This window comes from Rhinolophus sinicus, chromosome 2 (genome assembly GCF_057876585.1).
Source record: "Rhinolophus sinicus isolate RSI-liver-muscle chromosome 2, RSI-T2T, whole genome shotgun sequence".
Taxonomy (NCBI): Eukaryota; Metazoa; Chordata; class Mammalia; order Chiroptera; family Rhinolophidae; genus Rhinolophus; species Rhinolophus sinicus.
Genome location: NC_142502.1, coordinates 171817573 through 171834479, shown reverse-complemented (window position 1 = coordinate 171834479; position 16907 = coordinate 171817573). Strand labels below are relative to the sequence as shown.

The 16907-nt window shown below is 46.1% G+C and overlaps 1 long non-coding RNA gene across 4 annotated transcripts in view; it reads right to left on the bottom strand.

Annotated features, from left to right (window-relative positions):
* LOC109449260 (uncharacterized) overlaps positions 1 to 16907 on the bottom strand; it is a 108689-nt gene that overhangs the window by 45334 nt on the left and 46448 nt on the right. For 3 of the 4 annotated variants that reach the window (XR_016020489.1, XR_016020486.1, XR_016020487.1), the window contains exon 3: positions 3941 to 4217. The exons of the other annotated variant lie outside the window; for it this stretch is intronic. This is a non-coding gene — a long non-coding RNA (uncharacterized LOC109449260). The remainder of the gene's footprint in view (positions 1 to 3940; positions 4218 to 16907) is intronic. 4 annotated transcript variants of the gene reach the window in all.

The window sequence follows — 16907 nt, the reverse complement described above, 5'->3', positions numbered from 1 at the left end:
CCAACTTGCTGTTTGCTCCTGAAGCAGGCCTCTGGGACCTCATTCATTCTCAAAACAATAGAATATGGAGCATAGTGTACTGGACATAGTGTGATTCAGGCGTCTGCTCTGGCCTCCCAGTTTCTAGGCAAGAGACCCCAGAGCTTGGAGGGAAGGCCTGGGCTTCAGGCCTGCCCGTCACTAACTGAATATGTGTCTTCACATCACTGAATCTGTTGTTTCTTCTGTTGAGGGAAAAAACCAAATCTGTCCTGATTCATAGGGTTACCCCAATGGCATAACGATACTATATGACATTATCGATCTTTATTAGTATTGTTGTTATTTTTTTCTAGAACAGGACTATTTACCCAAAAGCAGCTTCCTGGGCTGGGTCCTGAGCCCCGCCTCCTATATTTTCTTCCAATGGTATCTGTTTATTCATCAAACACTTGTTGAGCCTTGCCAAGCACTACACCAAATACCCCTAGTCTGAAAATGAAAATGACAAGATCCTCAGCCTTAAAGAGTTCTCAGCCTAGTGGGAGTGAGGACAAGTGTCAAATGATCCCATTCCATTGATACGAGGGAGTGCAGAGGGCATGCTGAGGCCAAGGTGAGACCTGTGGCAGAGAAAGCTAGTTCCTACCCCAATATCTGTTCACCGTTCTTCCTTAGTAACAGAACTCCCACTTTCTGCTCTGATATAGAGCCACCCAGAATAAAGATGGTATTTCCCATCCTCCCAGGCAGCTAGATGTGGCCACGAGACTAAGTTCTGCCCATGAGATGTAATTGGAAATGGAGTGGGGATACTTCTAGGAAACCTCCTTAAATGGCAATTGGCATGTACACTTTCCCCTTACTCCTCCCTCCACCCTGTTACCTGCAATGTGGTGGCTGGAGCTCCATTTGCATCTTCAACCACTAGGCTAGAGATGTGCTTGAGATAACAGAGCGGTGAACTAGAGAAAGGGGTCTGGATCCCTAACCGCTTTTGTACCAATCCAGGCTGTCTATCCCCAGAATTTATTAATATGCGAGAAAGTACACTTTGATCTCATTTTGAAGCCACTGTTATTTTGGGATTTCTGACACATACAACTGAGCCTAATCTCAACTAATTCAAGATCAGATTATGAGTGGCTTGAGGACTTTGGACTTCATTACATGAGCAACAAAGAGCTACAAACTGTTTATAAGCTGTGGAGTAACTTGATGTGGAGAGATAAAGGAAGAAAGAATAGAAATGATCCAAGATGCAAAGAGACTATAGAAGCTTATTTTCGTTGATAGAAACGAGGAACTCTCATGTGGAGAGAAGGGTGATAAGCATGGGTTTAGACTTGTGGGGTCTGAGGCAACTATAATGGTTCTATGATAAAGAATCCAAATGGGAGCTGGAGGTGTAGAGGGGAATCTTGTGAGGTGAGGACTTAGAGCCACAGATTTCGAATCACTCATGTGCAAGTAATAGCTGACGTGTCACAACATGGATGAACTTTGAGGACATTATGCTAAGTGAGATAAGGACAAATAATTTATATAAGGTACACAGAATAGTCAAATTCATAGAGACAGAAAGTACAATGCTGGTTGCCAGGGCCGGGGGGCAGGATGGGAAGGGAGGTTGTTGTTTAATGGAGACAGAGTTCCAGTTTGGGAAGATGAAAAGAGTTCTAGAGATGGATGGTGATAGTGGTTGCAGGACAATGTACATGTTCTTAATGCCACTGAGCTGCACACAAAGTGGTTAAGATGGTAAAAAAAAAAAAAAAAAAAAAAAAAAAACTACATACATACATACATATATACATACATAAAGGAAATATCTAGTAACTTTAAAAAAGTACTAGCTGAAACCCCAAGAGTAGATGAGTTTTCCTGTGAAGAAGAAAAATTTCCAGCTTTGAGGAATGGAAGACAGAAGCTAAGCTAATGAAAGAGAGACAGTCGGTCTGAGAGAAAGGAAAGACATGTCACAAAATCCAAAGAGGAAGAGAATTTGTGACATGATTAGGAAACTTTTGGAAAGTAGCAATGCCGGAGACAGAGAGAGAGATGGTTCACACAAAGTCTAGCCAAATTGTTTTGATAACAAAGGAGTGTCTGAGTTAGCCCTGAGCACAAGATTGAAACTGCAGGTCGTGACCATCTAAATTTTTCAAAGCTGGTCAAAGAAAATGTCATCACAGCCAGACGGGGCCTGCCTGAAGAACAACCCAGGAACCCATTCCATTCTAATCATCTTTAAAGTAAAATGCTGCCTGCATGAAGTACAATGGAGGAACCATCAAATCAGAAGTCAGTTTCGGAGATCTGACAGAAACTGAGACATGCAGAATAAAAAGTGCCAGTGTGCTAGGGGGAATGCCAAGGAAGAGGGAGAGAGAAGAGATTCTGGAAAAGAATCTTCACTATCTTAAATTGCTCATTCCACTTTGAGTCAATCTGGGGAGGTGAACTTTGACACTTAATCCTTCTTTGTTCACTAAGAACTAACTGATGCCTGTGGATAAAAACAAAACAAAACCTTAGCTTAATACCTGATAACCATGTTCCTCTTAGGGAAGAAACTGTTTTAGGAAAGTACCTTTATATAACTTGAGACGGCAGATATGACTGGAGGCATAGGTTGGCATGCTGCATCCCATGTAGGGGTGAGAAAACCAAGCGGGAGGGACTCGTAGGACTGCAGTCTCCAAAGAACTAAGGATAGAAGGGCCTCAGAGTCCATTGTTTGAGACTTGTAATGAAAATACACTCCTTCTGTCTCCTCAAACTTTATTAGAAGACAGGAGGGTTGGGTAAAAAGTAAGGAACAAAGGATGGATTCCATGTTGACATAATACCAGGGCAGCAATAAAGGGAGAGACCCCAGGCAAGAGCAGAGAACAAGAAGTCTTTGGAGACAGGAAGGTGGAACCAGAGATGACCATGAGAATGAGAGCAGGACAACCACAGGCAACATCCAGGGTAGATTATCATGAAGGACCGGGTTCACACACAGCTGGGCTGGGGCTGGGGTAGCTGTAATAGCCAACCAGTCTTCTTAGCAATCTACCACTTGTGTCCTTATTCTGTCTTGGTCTATTTCCTTCAATCCTACATAACAAGTTGTAAGGATGAGGGGTGGCTCACAGTCTCAAGTAAAACCCAGAGATCAAAGAAAAGGAGAACTAAGGAAAGGTCATCAGATTTGCAAAATAACAAGTCACTGATGATATTGGACGGGCAATGTGGGGACAGAGCCCCAGAGAGCAGTTTCCAGGCTCTCGGCCTCACATGGAAAAGTGCTGGCTTGGGTAGTAGATGGTCATCAGCTCTGACTAATTGGCCATCAGCTGTTACCGGTTAGCCATTAGCCACTGATATAACTGCCGTGGCTAAGCTAGCATGCAGCGGAGTGCGGGTTGCGAATTGCAGAGAAGCAGACTGCAGGTTGCAGATCCTGTGGCTCCTGCTTCCTGTGTTTCCATCCCAGCCGCCAGCGAGACTATAGTGGTATGACTCCCCTATCTATGGCTCCATGGGTGTTCCTTTTTGGCCTCGCCATATCCTGTGTTCTTGTGCGGGGAGCTGGAGCAGAGACCCTGTACAACGGAATTTTCAGCAGGAGTGGGGCCAGGGTCACTGCACTCAATGGTGTGAATTGTGCACCACACAAAGGCAGCCCACTGGCAAAGCACCACTGCCTTCCCAGTCATCACAGAGTGAATGTTCATGGCAAAGGGAAACAAGCGTCTTGAGGAATGGGTGCTTTTTCTTAACTGGCACAAAAGCATCTTATGAGCTAGTAACAGCCTTGGTCGGGATAGAAGGCGGATGGCAAGAAGGTTATGAATAATTAGCTAGTGAAGAAATGAACACTATGTATTTGGAGTTCCTAAGTGGGGCTATCTATTGCTGCATGACAAATTACTCCAAAATTTAGTAGCGCAAAACAACAAATATTTATTACCTCACAGTTCTGTGAGTCGGGAATCCAGGGCTGAGTGATTCTGGCTCGGGGCCTCTCATACTGCCACAGTAAAGCTGTCAGCTGGGGCTGTGGTCCTTCAAGACTCAACTGGGACTGAAGGATCCACTTCTACATGAGCTCACTCATAAAGAGTTGGCAGGCTTCAGTTCCTCATAGGATGCTGGGCTGAGTTGGGCTCCATTCCTTGCCATGCCACATTGACTTCTCCATAGAGTTGCTCACAGCCTGTCAGTTTGCTTTCCCCAATGTGAATGATCTGAGAGAGAGAGGGAGAGAGAGAAAGAAAGGGAAGGGGAGAGGAGAGGAGAGATAATCGAATGTCCAATGCAGAAGACACAGTCTTTTTATAACCTAATATCAGAAGTAATGTCTCATCCCTTTTGCTATATTCTATTCTTAGAGTAGGTCAATAAGTCCAGCCCTTATTGAAAAGTTGAGGATTACACAAGGGTGTAAATACTGGGAGACTGGGCTCATTGGAGGCCATCTCACAGGCTGCCTATTAGGATGTAAAGGGTCAACCACTCGTTTAGAAGGCAAAATCTTTCTCTCATGCTGGGGTTGAAATCATTAAGACACAAAGAGAACTTGGGGAAAGTTCTAAGATCCCTTTTAGCAGAGACCAGAGTGTCTTCCAGTTAGTGACATGGTGGCTAAGTTGAGCCAGATGGTAGAAATCATTGCCATTGGCTGCCCCTCAGCAGGGGCCTGGTCATCTGCTCCCAGAGCTTTAGCTTTGGTGCTGAAGCAAGTTGTCTGCGCCTACCTTATATGGTTATGAAGGAAAGTTCATGAATGCCAACAAAGTTTTCCAATCCAGAGTAACAGCCCATGCAGAAATCTAAAGAGGCATTCAAGGAAAACCAAATGCCTAACAGGCTGGCTTTGTTTCTGCTTTCCATGGGGGAAGATCTGTTATGCAGAAGTGTGGAGGGGAAAAAAACCCTCACCAGATCAAGTAACAGGCAGCACTTGTTTGCAGCATCTCCCATGTCTGGGGCTCTCCAGGCTCCCTAGATGGTTGGGCCTGAGGCTGTCGACTATCCCTCAATATGCAAATCCTCGTAGTGAGTTGCCCCTGTCTCTCCCTGATTCATACCCACTATGAGGCTCACGACGCAGAGAGGAGCCTTAGGGATGGAAGAGAGGTATTCTCATTTCTCACTGGGTGTCACTACCCATGCTCATCTGTACCGTTAGACGACAGTCAAGTCTTCAGCATTCTTTTAGAGGCTCCTGGCATTTCTGAACCACTCTGGAGTTGATTTGATTCATAAATATTGATCGAGAGCCTGTTATGATGATGGGTCAGCTCCAGGCCATGGATTGTCTCAGATGAAGTGGGTCAGGAAGAGACAAAGCTAGGAGGTGGGTCACTCCAGTGGGCATGGTGTCAGGAAGTTGTCACGCCAGAGATGACAGTTGGGGGTCAGCTCATTGGGAAAGAGATGTGCAGTTACCATGACCCCAAATGTCAGTCAAGGGCAGAGACTGACATGAGATCAAAGGGAAGACACACGTAAAACTCAGAATCTGCGTAAGAGAGCCAAGGCTAATGCTCGGCAGTTCTGAGTAAACAGGGAAAATACGCAGAGCCCTGGTCAGAGTGTAGAGGCCGAGAGCCAGCATCCATTCCTGAAAGCAGGGGCCATGTCTGACTTGTTTAGTGTCCTATCCCCAATATCTGACACAATGCCAAGTTCAGGTGCTCAAGCCAAGCAGAACACAGGATGTATTCACCCACTAGATGCCTATAAATCAAGTTTTGGGGTCCAAGATGGGCATCGGGAAACAAGCAGGGAGTGTTCAGACCCAGAGTCTGGAAAAGGCAGCTCAGCATCCAGAACAGGTAGGTTGGGCCACCTCACAGCCCATTCAAGTTATGAATGCTGATTCCACGGCATACTCAGGATTAACTGTAGAACTAATTAATTCCAAGATTAATCATTTCTGCTTCAGCCAGACTGAGGACTGAAGCCATGCCTGTCTTTTTCCCTGGGTATCACCTAGCACAGAGCCTGGTATGAAATACATGCTCAATAAATGTGTATGGAGGGAGCAACTGCTCCCAGAGAAAAGTGGGAATCTACAGGAGAGAGAGCACAGGGCTGGGACCCAGGGAGTCCTCGTAGGTCAATATAGAGATTTTTTTCTTCAAGGTTTTAGAGAATCAGGCAGAACAAGTGGAGTCCAGGTTTCACATTGAGAGCAAGCAATAAGATGCCAGCCTTCTATTCCATGTTCCATACCTTGTCACCCTCTTGGGTCTCCTTCAGAATGGACAGAGGACTCAAATGACAACCGTTCCCCTTTCCCAGGGACTAATCTCCAGATTGTGGATATGTGAAGGCAGAAACCAAGTTAACAACTTCAACATGAGACTGTGAAATATTCCCTCTACCCATAACTAGATGGGTGGCCTTGAGCAAATCATTTAACCTGCCTCTATTATCTCCACTGAGCACAAACTTTTTAGTTTGATGTCATACCACTTGTTCATTTTTGCTTTTGTTTTCTTTTGTTGTTGTTTTTCTTTTTAATTGGGGAATATTGAAGAAGAGTGTGTTACTCCAGGATCCATCAGCCCCAAGTCAAGTTGTTGTCCTTCAGTGCAGTTGTGGAGGGCAAAGCTCAGCTCCAAGTCCAGTCACCATTTTTAATCTAGTTTTGGGTGGCACAGCCCACCATCCCATGTGGGAATTGAACCAGCAACCTTGTTGTTAAGAGCTCGTGCTCTAACCAACTGAGTCATCCAGCCTCCCCACTGGCAGCTCAGTGGCAGCTCGTTGTCTTCAATCTAGTTGTGGAGGGCACAGCTCACTGGCCCATGTGGGAATCAAACCGGCAACTCAGTTGTTAAGAGCTCACACTTTAACTTACTGAGCCATCCAGCCGCCCATGCTTTTGTTTCCTTTGCTTTTGGTGTCACATACAAAAAATCATTGCCAAGACCAACGTCAAAGAGCCTACTCTCTCCTTTTTTTTCTATGAGTTTTATGGTTTCAGTTCTTAGATAGCAGTCTTTCATCCATTTTGAGTTGAATTTTGTGTAAGGTGTAAGACAGGGGTCCAGTTTTATTCTTTTGCATGTGGCAATCCCAATGTCTCAGCACCGTTTATTTAAGAGACTATATCCTTTTCCCATTGTGTATTCGCGGCTCCTTTGTTGAAAAATAATTGACCATATATGCAGGGGTTTATTTCTAGGCTCTTGATTCCATTTCACTGGTCTATGTGCCTGTTTTTATGCCAATACCATACTGTTTTAATCATTATAGCTTTTTAATATTTGAAATCGGAGGTCTGATGCCTCCAGCTTTATTCTTCTTTCTCAAGATTGCTTTGGCTGTTTGGAGTTTTTTGTGGTTCCATGCAAATTTTAGGACAGTTTTTTCTATTTCTGTGAAAAATGTTATTGAAATTTTGATAGGGATTGCATTAAATCTGTAGGTTATTTTGGGTAATATGGACATTTTAACAATATTAATTTTTCCAATCCATAAGCACAGAAAATATAAAGGAAACCATCAGCAAAATGAAAAGGCAACCCATGGGATGAGACAAAGTAGTTGCAAATCACATATCCAATGAGAAGATAATACCCAAAACATATAAGGAACTGATAACACTCAATAGCAGAAAAAACAAATAACCCAGTTAAAAATGAGCAAAGGATCTGACTAGCCATTTTTCCAAAGAGACATAGAAATGGCCAACAGGTGCATGAAAAGATGATCAACATCACTAATCATCAGGGAAATGCAAATCAAAACCACAATGAGATATCACTTCACGCCTATGAGAATGTCTCTCATCTAAAAGACAAGAGATAATAAATACTCGTGAGGATGTGGAGAAAAGAGAATCCCTGTGCACTGTTAGTGGGAATGTAAACTGGTATAGCCACTATGGAAAACAGTGTGGAGGTCCCTCAAGAAATTAAAAATAGAACTACTGAGAAATTAAAAATGATCCAGCAATCCCACTTCTTGGTATATATCCAAAGGAAATGAAACCATAATCTCAAAGAGATATTTGTACTCCCCTGTTCATTGCAGCGTTATTCACGATAATAGCCAAGGGATGGAAACAACCGAAGTGTCCATCAGTGGATGAATGGATCAAGAAAATGTGAGATTCCATAATAATGAAATACTATTCAGCTGTTAAAAAGGAAGGAAATCCTGTCATTTGTGACAACATGGATGAACCTAAAAGAAATTATGCTGAGTGAAATAAGTGAGCTGGAGAAAGACAAATACTGCATGGTACCACTTACATGTGGAATCTAAAAAAATATTTTTTTACATATGGAACTCACATAAACAGATTAGAGAAGTGGTTGCCAGGGCTGGGAATGAGGGAAAAAAGGAGAGGTTGGTAAAAGGGTACAAACTTTCAGTTATAAGATGAATAAGTTCTGAGGATCTAATGTAGAGCACGGTGACTATAGTTGATAACACTGTATTGCATCATTGAAATTTACTAAGAGAATAGAACTTCAAGTTCTCAGCAAAAATAATAAGATAAGAAACATATGACGTGATGGAAGAGTTAATTAACTCAGTGGTAGGGAATCCTTTCACAATGTATACATATATCATATCATTACATTGTATACTTTAATTATCTTGTCAATTATACCTCAATAAATCTGAAAAACAAAATAAAAACTACTTCCTTGTCTGTCAAATGAAGGCATTAGACTGGAAAGAAGATTCTGTGGTTCTCTTTCTTTTCTGATGTTCTGAGATTCAATATTTCTGGTCTCTTTTGAAGAGAATACAGATTAGGATTAACCCACCATGAAAACATGCAGTGGCTCATCAGCTTCGAATGAGAACTGGAGTGGGCCAAAAGAAATGCTATATACACACCCTCTCCCTTCTGTTTCCATGGAGTTTGGTTCTCCTGGAACACTGTGTCTGTGGAGGAAGGTGAAGCATATTTCCTGTAGGCAGTTGCTTACGTCTCCTGAGCCCTCTGGGGAAGAGGCAGCATGACAAAGTTAAAAGCTTGTTGGACTTAAAAACTAGAAGACCTGGATGCTGGTCCCAAACCATTCACCCACCCTCTTGGGTCTCCATTCGCTCATCTGTAATGGACAGAATGCCCTGCCAACTTCACAAGATTGTTGGGAAAAGGCCTGTCTAAAACATTAAATGCTAAACAGATGGTCACGTTGTTGGGAGAATCCAGTCAAAATGACTGGTAGGACATGAGAGAATGTGTGGGCTCCATAGTTTGGAAACACAAAGAACTTGCTAAAGATTTGTAGATTCTGAAAAATGAAGACAAAAGCTGGATTTTGTGAGTCTGTCTGGTAAGAGGCAGCGTGGCAGAGCTGTTGAATAAGTAAAACTGAAGGATCAGTTCCAACTTTGCTATTTCCTAGCTGGGTGACTGTGCACATCACTCCACCTCTCAAGTCTGTTTTCTCATCCGTAAAATAGGCATAATCTTCTTGCCCGACCTACTTCCCCAAATTGTCACAGATCAAATGAGGTGATGTTTCTAAGAATGTGGCCCACAGTAAAGGCCCACACACACTGGGCATCGGTACTCCTGGGAGTGTGGCGTTCTTAGCAGGGCCTCCAAGTAACTACCCCTGATAAGCCAGTGAGACCAATCCAACCTACAGCACCAGATGGAATAAGACAGATACTTAGATGAGGTGGTTTGTGAGCAACTACAAGGCTTCATATGCCCCCCCAAACTTTCCCTTTCCCCCGCCTGGAATCCTTCCCATTAGAATCACTTCTACGGCGCACAATCAGATAGATGAGGGAGCTCAGAGCACAAGGGTGCCCAGGCAAGGGGCACATAGGGGCTGGAGTCCAGTCCCCCATCAGGGCTTGTGCCTGCCCAGAGGGACAGGTGCTTTTTGCTAATTCTCATGCATGACCTACCACATGGACCAGCACAGACCTCACCTGCAGGTTATTGGTTTAAATAAATGAATGTCCCCTGGAATGGGAGGGTCCCTGCTTCTCCTTAGTAAATAGAATGCTGGGGAAATTAAATACCAACAGTGAATTTCGTGTGTGTGTGTGTGTGTGTGTGTGTGTGTGTGTGTGTGTGTGAACCTTAGTCCTCCAGGGTGTGGCAGGAGAGGGTAGTATGATGAGATTCATCCAGGAAGCCCAGCGTCAGCCCTGGGGAGCTGGCAGACATGGGTAAATGCTGGATGAGAGACCAGGACAGCAAGGCACCCATCTGAGTTCTGGAGGAAGAGGTAATGGAGGGTAGCTTGACTAACACAAACTTGCCTGACCTCAGAATCTTGCTAAAGGTCAGTCCTTCCGGTGTAGGCTACAGGGGAACAACTACAGTATGTTATTTTATGGGAGGTCACAGGGCTCCACCCTCTGACCTCTAAGATGAGCCCTCAGCCTTCCCCCAAAGTGCTTGCTTTAGCACGTCTCACCCCCTGTTCATTTTGGCAACACGGTCAGACTCTGAGCATTGCTGGTTGGCTTCAGTCAAACAGGAACAAGCAGCCATGGCCACTCCAAGGTCACTGTGGTCACATGGACTCTGGTGACTCCCCTGCCCCTCCCTCCTTTTCAGATGAGACACCTCATTGTCTGAGGCTTGTGAATCCTCCAGGGAGTTCTGGGAACTGGACGCTGGGCATGACGGTAGATGGCAGAATCATGGGAAGGGAAGGAGATTTCCTTCGGGGAGGCAGCACAATAGCCCAGGGTGTAGCTTCCTCTAAACCTTGGCAGCGCAGCCTCACAGTCAAGGGCGCGCTCACCTCACAGCCCGAGGGCGGGTCTGTGGCCAGGCAGCTCCTCCAGCCCTTCCAGACAAGCAGAAGGGCCACAGCAAAGGGCTTTCCTCCTGGTGGAATGAAGGCTCTACCTAACCCTTGCCCATGGAATTCATCCCTTCACCTCTGGAGCCTGAGAAACCTATCCATGGAGATGACAAAAAGGAAGAAGGCATATATACAGGGCAAACTGTATACCCTCCCTGAACCTCCAGTTTTAAGGAATGTGGAACAAAAGGCTACTTATTACTAAAGGTCTTTTTGGTCTGGATAAAGGTCTAAAAGGGAATCCTTCAAAGCGTTTGCAAAAGTTCCTCCAATTTAAATGTAGAATTGATCTGAAGGCAAACGTCACCTCTTTTAAAGAATGGATACTATGTTAACACAAGAGTACAGCTGGTTCTTCTAACCCTCATTTATAGCCCATTCTCAGTTCTCATACTATTGTCTGTGCTTTTTGATATGTTTGAACATCCACCATTAGGAAGTGATTTTCTGTCTTTTTGATTACGGTTCCCCTTCGGGCTCTCTTAACAGATCACCATGACCCAGGCCATCCCTAAAATTTGTAGGGCCCAGCACAAGAGTGCAAATAGAGCCAGCCCCATTTATGTAAGTCTAATATTTGATCAAGCTAACGAACAAATAAAATACGTCGTACCATCCTATCTTGACAAGTGTATATTCACAATGACTGAGAAGGCCAGGTTCAAATTTAGAACTCTCACCTTCCTTGGAATTCTGCTACATAGAGAGAGCCCATCCCCAAATACTCAGCCCTGGACTTGTGGACTTCTCTTCCCCATCCCCCACTCCACTTGCCCACGTGCCAATCTCCATCCACACATTCCACTAACAGCCACCCTTCTGCCACCCTTTGCACAGACTGGCCATACAGGCTGTGACCTCTACCTGTAATGGGATGGACCTGGGAAATAGTCCTGAAGAATGTTGGAAGCAGCTTTGCCACTCAGGCAGAGAATTCTAGGTACCCTAGAGATTCTCTAGGTACTCAGGAAATGTTCTAAAATGCTCTAGGTACCCAGAGAATGTTCTAGAAGTGGTTCTAGGGGCATTATTGTTATATAAAATCTGAATCCAGGAACTCAGTGCTCTCCCAGATCAGTCCCACAACGTAACTTTGGGCAGTCCACTTGAACTGCAAAACGTGGGGTTCGAGCCAAGGATTTTTAAGTGCCTTTACAGAACTAAAATCCTACACTTCTGCTCTGAATTATGCTCCAATAAGTAGCATGGAGTACCAGTACCTACTGTGGGCCAGTCTCTGTGGTGAGTGCTTCTACATACACCATCTTGTCTAATCTATGATTCATTCCATCACTCCATACCCACTGCCCAGCCAGGCAAATTTAGGGCTCTAAGCCCAGGCTGGATGTCCAAAAGATTTCCAGGGATGGACACTAAAAATGATGCGATGCTAAATTCAACAGCATCCAAGAGGAAACATCCACGATTCTGCTGAACCCACAGTTTACCTGCAGCAGCAATCATGAAAGGCTGGCAGAGAGGTGGACACTTTGTAACAGACCCAGAAGAGAACGGGTGCCTCCTGCCTCTTCTACCAGGTGGGAAGGGAGCTGTTTAGGGCTGCACTTCAGACGCTATTTCATGCTCACACACAAATTGACAACTCTTGGGTCATTCCATTTGTTTTTAAAGCCAGGTAAAGAGAACAGTAGTGGGAAAGGGAAGCTGAAATTGAAGGAGGCATGAAGGTCGATCTCACGACTCTTGTGTTAAGACTGAGGCAGGCCTGTGGGCTTTTGGAAACAAGGCTTCCCATCCTTTTTCGTTTTCCCTAAGATTCTCTAGAGCTTCACAGGCCCCAGTCTTGCGGTCAAGTTTACTCGTGTACCTCTTATCTTTGGTTAGTTGGCCCTCCTCAGGTCATGACTTACTATCTGACCTTGAGCAAGTGTCTTAATTCTTTAGGCCTCAATGTTCTCCACTGTAAAATGAGCCTTCTGAGAGCTAAAGGAGATAACACCCGTTAAGTGCCTGGCACAAAATAAGCGGTCAGTAATTGCTAGGTGTTAGTAGTATTTTCCTCTCACATGGGAAAGCAACACAAATAGCCAATTTAGAGCCAGATCAGCCTCACTCTCTTCCCTGATAAACAACGTGCCACTCCTTCCCTGAAGACATCGATCTTTGGCATGTCACGTCAGGCACAGGGCAGCCTGTAGTCACACAGCAGAGTCGGTCAGCTAACCACACCGTATCCCCGCGCCCTCGTCAAATATTAATACAGTGTATAATGTCTTCTGAACATAATACCCCACTTCTCAAACACAAGCCTGCCCTTCTCTGACCCCGGGGGAGGAGGAGAGTCTTTCACATCCCTTAAATGACTGCACATCTAGTAAATCTTGCCCTCCTCATTGGGGCAAACATCACATGTGCCATGCCATCCCTTTCATAGCAGAATGAAAACGCCAGCTGCCTGCTTTTGGATTGTTCCTACTAAGCCAGCTCCCCAAGAAGGGAAGGGAAGAAGATGAAACTAATGTTGGAAGTACCTCCTCTGTGCTGAGCACTGGACAGAGGGCTACGTGTGCCAACTTAATCCCAACAGGAATCCCATAAAGTGGGCGGTACTGACTACAGTGTGTAGATGAGGGCGCTGAGATGTAAGGGGATGAACTAAGTAACTTACGCAAGGTTACATTCGTCCAGGGTGGAGTTGAGATTTAGATCGGCATCTAAACTCTGTGCTTCTGATGATACTACTCAGGAAATGAGAACTGAGGACTGGGAAATCCCCCCAACCCCAGGGGTCTGTTCCTGGGACCCCTGCCTGAGGTCAGGCCCACTTAGCTGTGCCCCTTTCCTCGAAGGCTAGTCACAGAGTTGAGCAAAGTCAAACCTGTAAATTCTATTGGCCTCTGCCAAGCAATCCCGACCCAGACAGCATCTCCTAACACTCAAAACCAAGTCTCATCTTTAGCTTTTTCTTTTTTCAGCTTCTTCGTAAATAAAATTACAACTATTCCTTACGAATCTCCACTAATAATAGACATTTACTGAGCTGTCCCTGTGAAGGGGCCCTGAGCTAGGTGGGGGCAGGATGGGACATAGGTGTGGCACGTCCACTTCTTAGCACAGCTTAAAATCCGTATTGCCCTGGAGTTATTTAAAAATCTACTTACAGGACTCATCATAATAATCTCTGTTACTTATAAAATGCATTAGAATTTAGAGATTAACTCGACATTAGGAAACAAAGGAAGATCATACACTCCTGCGATCTTCATGACAACCCTATGAGGTCAAGTAGAGATTATTGTAAGGAATCTTGGTCACAAAGTAATTAAGTTGACTGTCCCAGAGTCACACAGCTATGTCATAGCTAAGTCAAGACTGGAATCCCGGTCTATCTTACAAATGATATAAACCACCATTTTAGAGCCAGCCATTTTAAAGATGAAAAAAAACAAAACAAAACAAACAAAAAATAAACATTAAAAAAAACACAAAAAACAAAAAATTGAGGCAGAGAGAACTAAAGTGGCGCGGCTCGCCGAGGGTCGCACAGCTAGCTGGCATTGGAGCCGAAGCAGTCTGGCCCCAGAGTGTGAGTGCTTCGTCATTATACTCTTCCTCTGTAAGAACTAAATTTCTACACCTGGGGAAGCAGAAACCTCAGTTCTGTCGCTTTGTGACCCTCTTCCCTTTTCTCTGAGGTGTGTTCATTCAGGGGGCTTGCGAAGTGCCGAGGGGCATCTCATCCTCAGGTGTGTGTGGGGTCGTCGACCCATCTAGGCTTCGGTGGGCAGGCCCCACGCGGGTTGCCCTGTCTGTTCTCTGTGCTGCCCTCCAGCAGGGTGCTTCATGCTCAGGGCAGGGAACTCAGTCCCCGATTCTGTGCCCTGCTGGGCCTAGGAAGCTCTGTGAGGCTAGCCAAGGCCTCTTGCGCCAAGGCTTACCATGTGGCCAGCTCCTCGGGGGTCTTGCTACCTGCCCGGGGCTCCACTGCAGGGAGTAGAGGCCAGGCCCCTGTCTCTGGGCCCACAGCCTCTCAGCTTCCCTCTCTCACCACCAAGTTCAGTTCTCTTGCTCTTACTCAGGTGTTTCCCCAAATCTTCTGTCTGTGCCCAGAGTCCCCTCTGGTCTCCTAAAGATAAAGTTTGTGATGCCCCAAAGAGAGGAAAACGCCTTTGTTTCTTCCTTTGCCCTGTCACATCCCTCTCATGAGGTGACAGACTCAGAGAGGCCAGGCTCCTTAAGGAGGGCTGGGGGTTATGGCTGGGGAGTGAAATGCTTGGGGAGAAGGGAAAAAAAAAACCTCAATTATTACAAAAAGCATATAACTATCTACATTGTGGGGACAGAGCCAGGAGTGCAGTTTCCAGGCTCTCGGCCTCATGTGGAAAGTTGATTGCTCAGGTAGTAAATGGCCATCAACTGTGATCGGATGGCCATCAGCTGTGGCTAGTTGGCCGTCAGCTGTAACCAGTGAGCCATTGGCCACTCACATAACTGCTGTGGCTACTCTAGCAGCAAATGGGGGCTAGCAAGAAGATGGTGGCTGAGCTAGCAAGCGCGGATTGCAGTTAGCAAGTGAGGTTGGTTGGTTGGCAGAGAAGCGGACGGCAGGTTGCAGATCATGTGGCTCCTGCTTCCTGTGTCTCCAACCCAGCCGCTAGCGAGAATATAGTGGTATGACTCCCCTATCTATGGCTCTGTGGGTGTTCCTTTTTGGCCTCACCATATCCTGCGTTCTTATGTGGGGAGCGGGAACTGAGACCCCCTCATGACACCCTACATGACATATGGCGCAACGAGCAAGGTACGATGCCGGCCAAAGCTCTTTGAAGGATAGTGGAGCAGTTTGTGCGTATGGACACTCAGTCCCAGGAAGACAAGGAGGAGCAGCTGCCAGAGAGCTGGACCCCTGTGGAGGGGTGGGAGGACGCAGACGGTTCCCCAACCAGCATAGACCAGAGAAAGCGAAGGTCGTTGCAGACCTGTGAGCTGGGAAGTGCTTGCTGAGGCCCTTACCCCCAGGTTGGGGAGGACTTGGAGCCCTTGCCCTGCGAAGAGGGCACACACTGTGAGGCTAACGCACAGCCCTGGCGAATCACTGTGGACTATGGGGAATGGACTCCATCCCTAATTTGATGGACCGCTTGACTGTTTGCTTGGGAACGTACCACCATGTAGTGGAACTGGCAGATGTTTGCTTTTGTGTCTCGACCGGCCGCCATCGAGAATATGTAAGTACCTTGACTGTGAGTCTCTGTTGTTCCAGCACGGTACCCTGAGAAACCCTGTCTGTGCCCAGGAAGTCTGGTTGTGCCCAGAGAGAGTGGCAGTGCCCCGAGAACCCTGGCCGAGCCTAGGAAGTCGGGCTGTGCCTACAGAGAGTGGTGGTGCCCTGAGAGGCCCTGACTGTGCCTAGGGAGACTGGTGGTACCCTAAAAAGCCCAGGAAACCTGGCTGTGGCCAGAAGGACTGGTGGTGCCCTTAGAAACCCTGGCTGTACCCAGAGAGCCTGGCTGTGTCCAGGATATTGCATTCACCTCCAGGCTCCTCGCACAGGGCCCCTCGCGGAAGAGGCTTGTCGCGTAGATTTTGAGGTGAGACCCTGGAAGGGTGGAGTGTGGGGACAGAGCCAGGAGTGCAGTTTCCAGGCTCTCACCCTCATGTGGAAAGGTACTCACTCGGGTAGTAAATGGCCATCAACTGTGATTGGATGGCCATCAGTTGTAACCAGTGAGCCATTGGCCACTAATATAACTGCCGTGGCTACAGTAGCAGAAAATGGGGGCTAGCAAGAAGATGGTGGCTGAGCTAGCAAGTGTGGATTGCAGTTAGCACGGTGAATTGCACTTAGCAAGTGAGATTGGTTGGTTGGTTGGTAGAGAAGCGGATAACAGGTTGCGGATAGTGTGGCTCCTGCTTCCTGTGTCTCCAACCCAGCCGCCAGTGACACTATAGTGCTATGACTCCCCTATCTATGGCTCCATGGTTGTTCCTTTTTGGACTCACCATGTCCTGCGTTCTTATGTGGGGAGCGGGACCAGAGACCCCATTCCCTGCATGCCAACCTGCATGACATACATATTTACACACACATATTGAGAGAGATCTGAGAGAGTGAATTTAGTAAGGCTTCACAGAATAAATGTATTTGAGGGAGGTCTTATA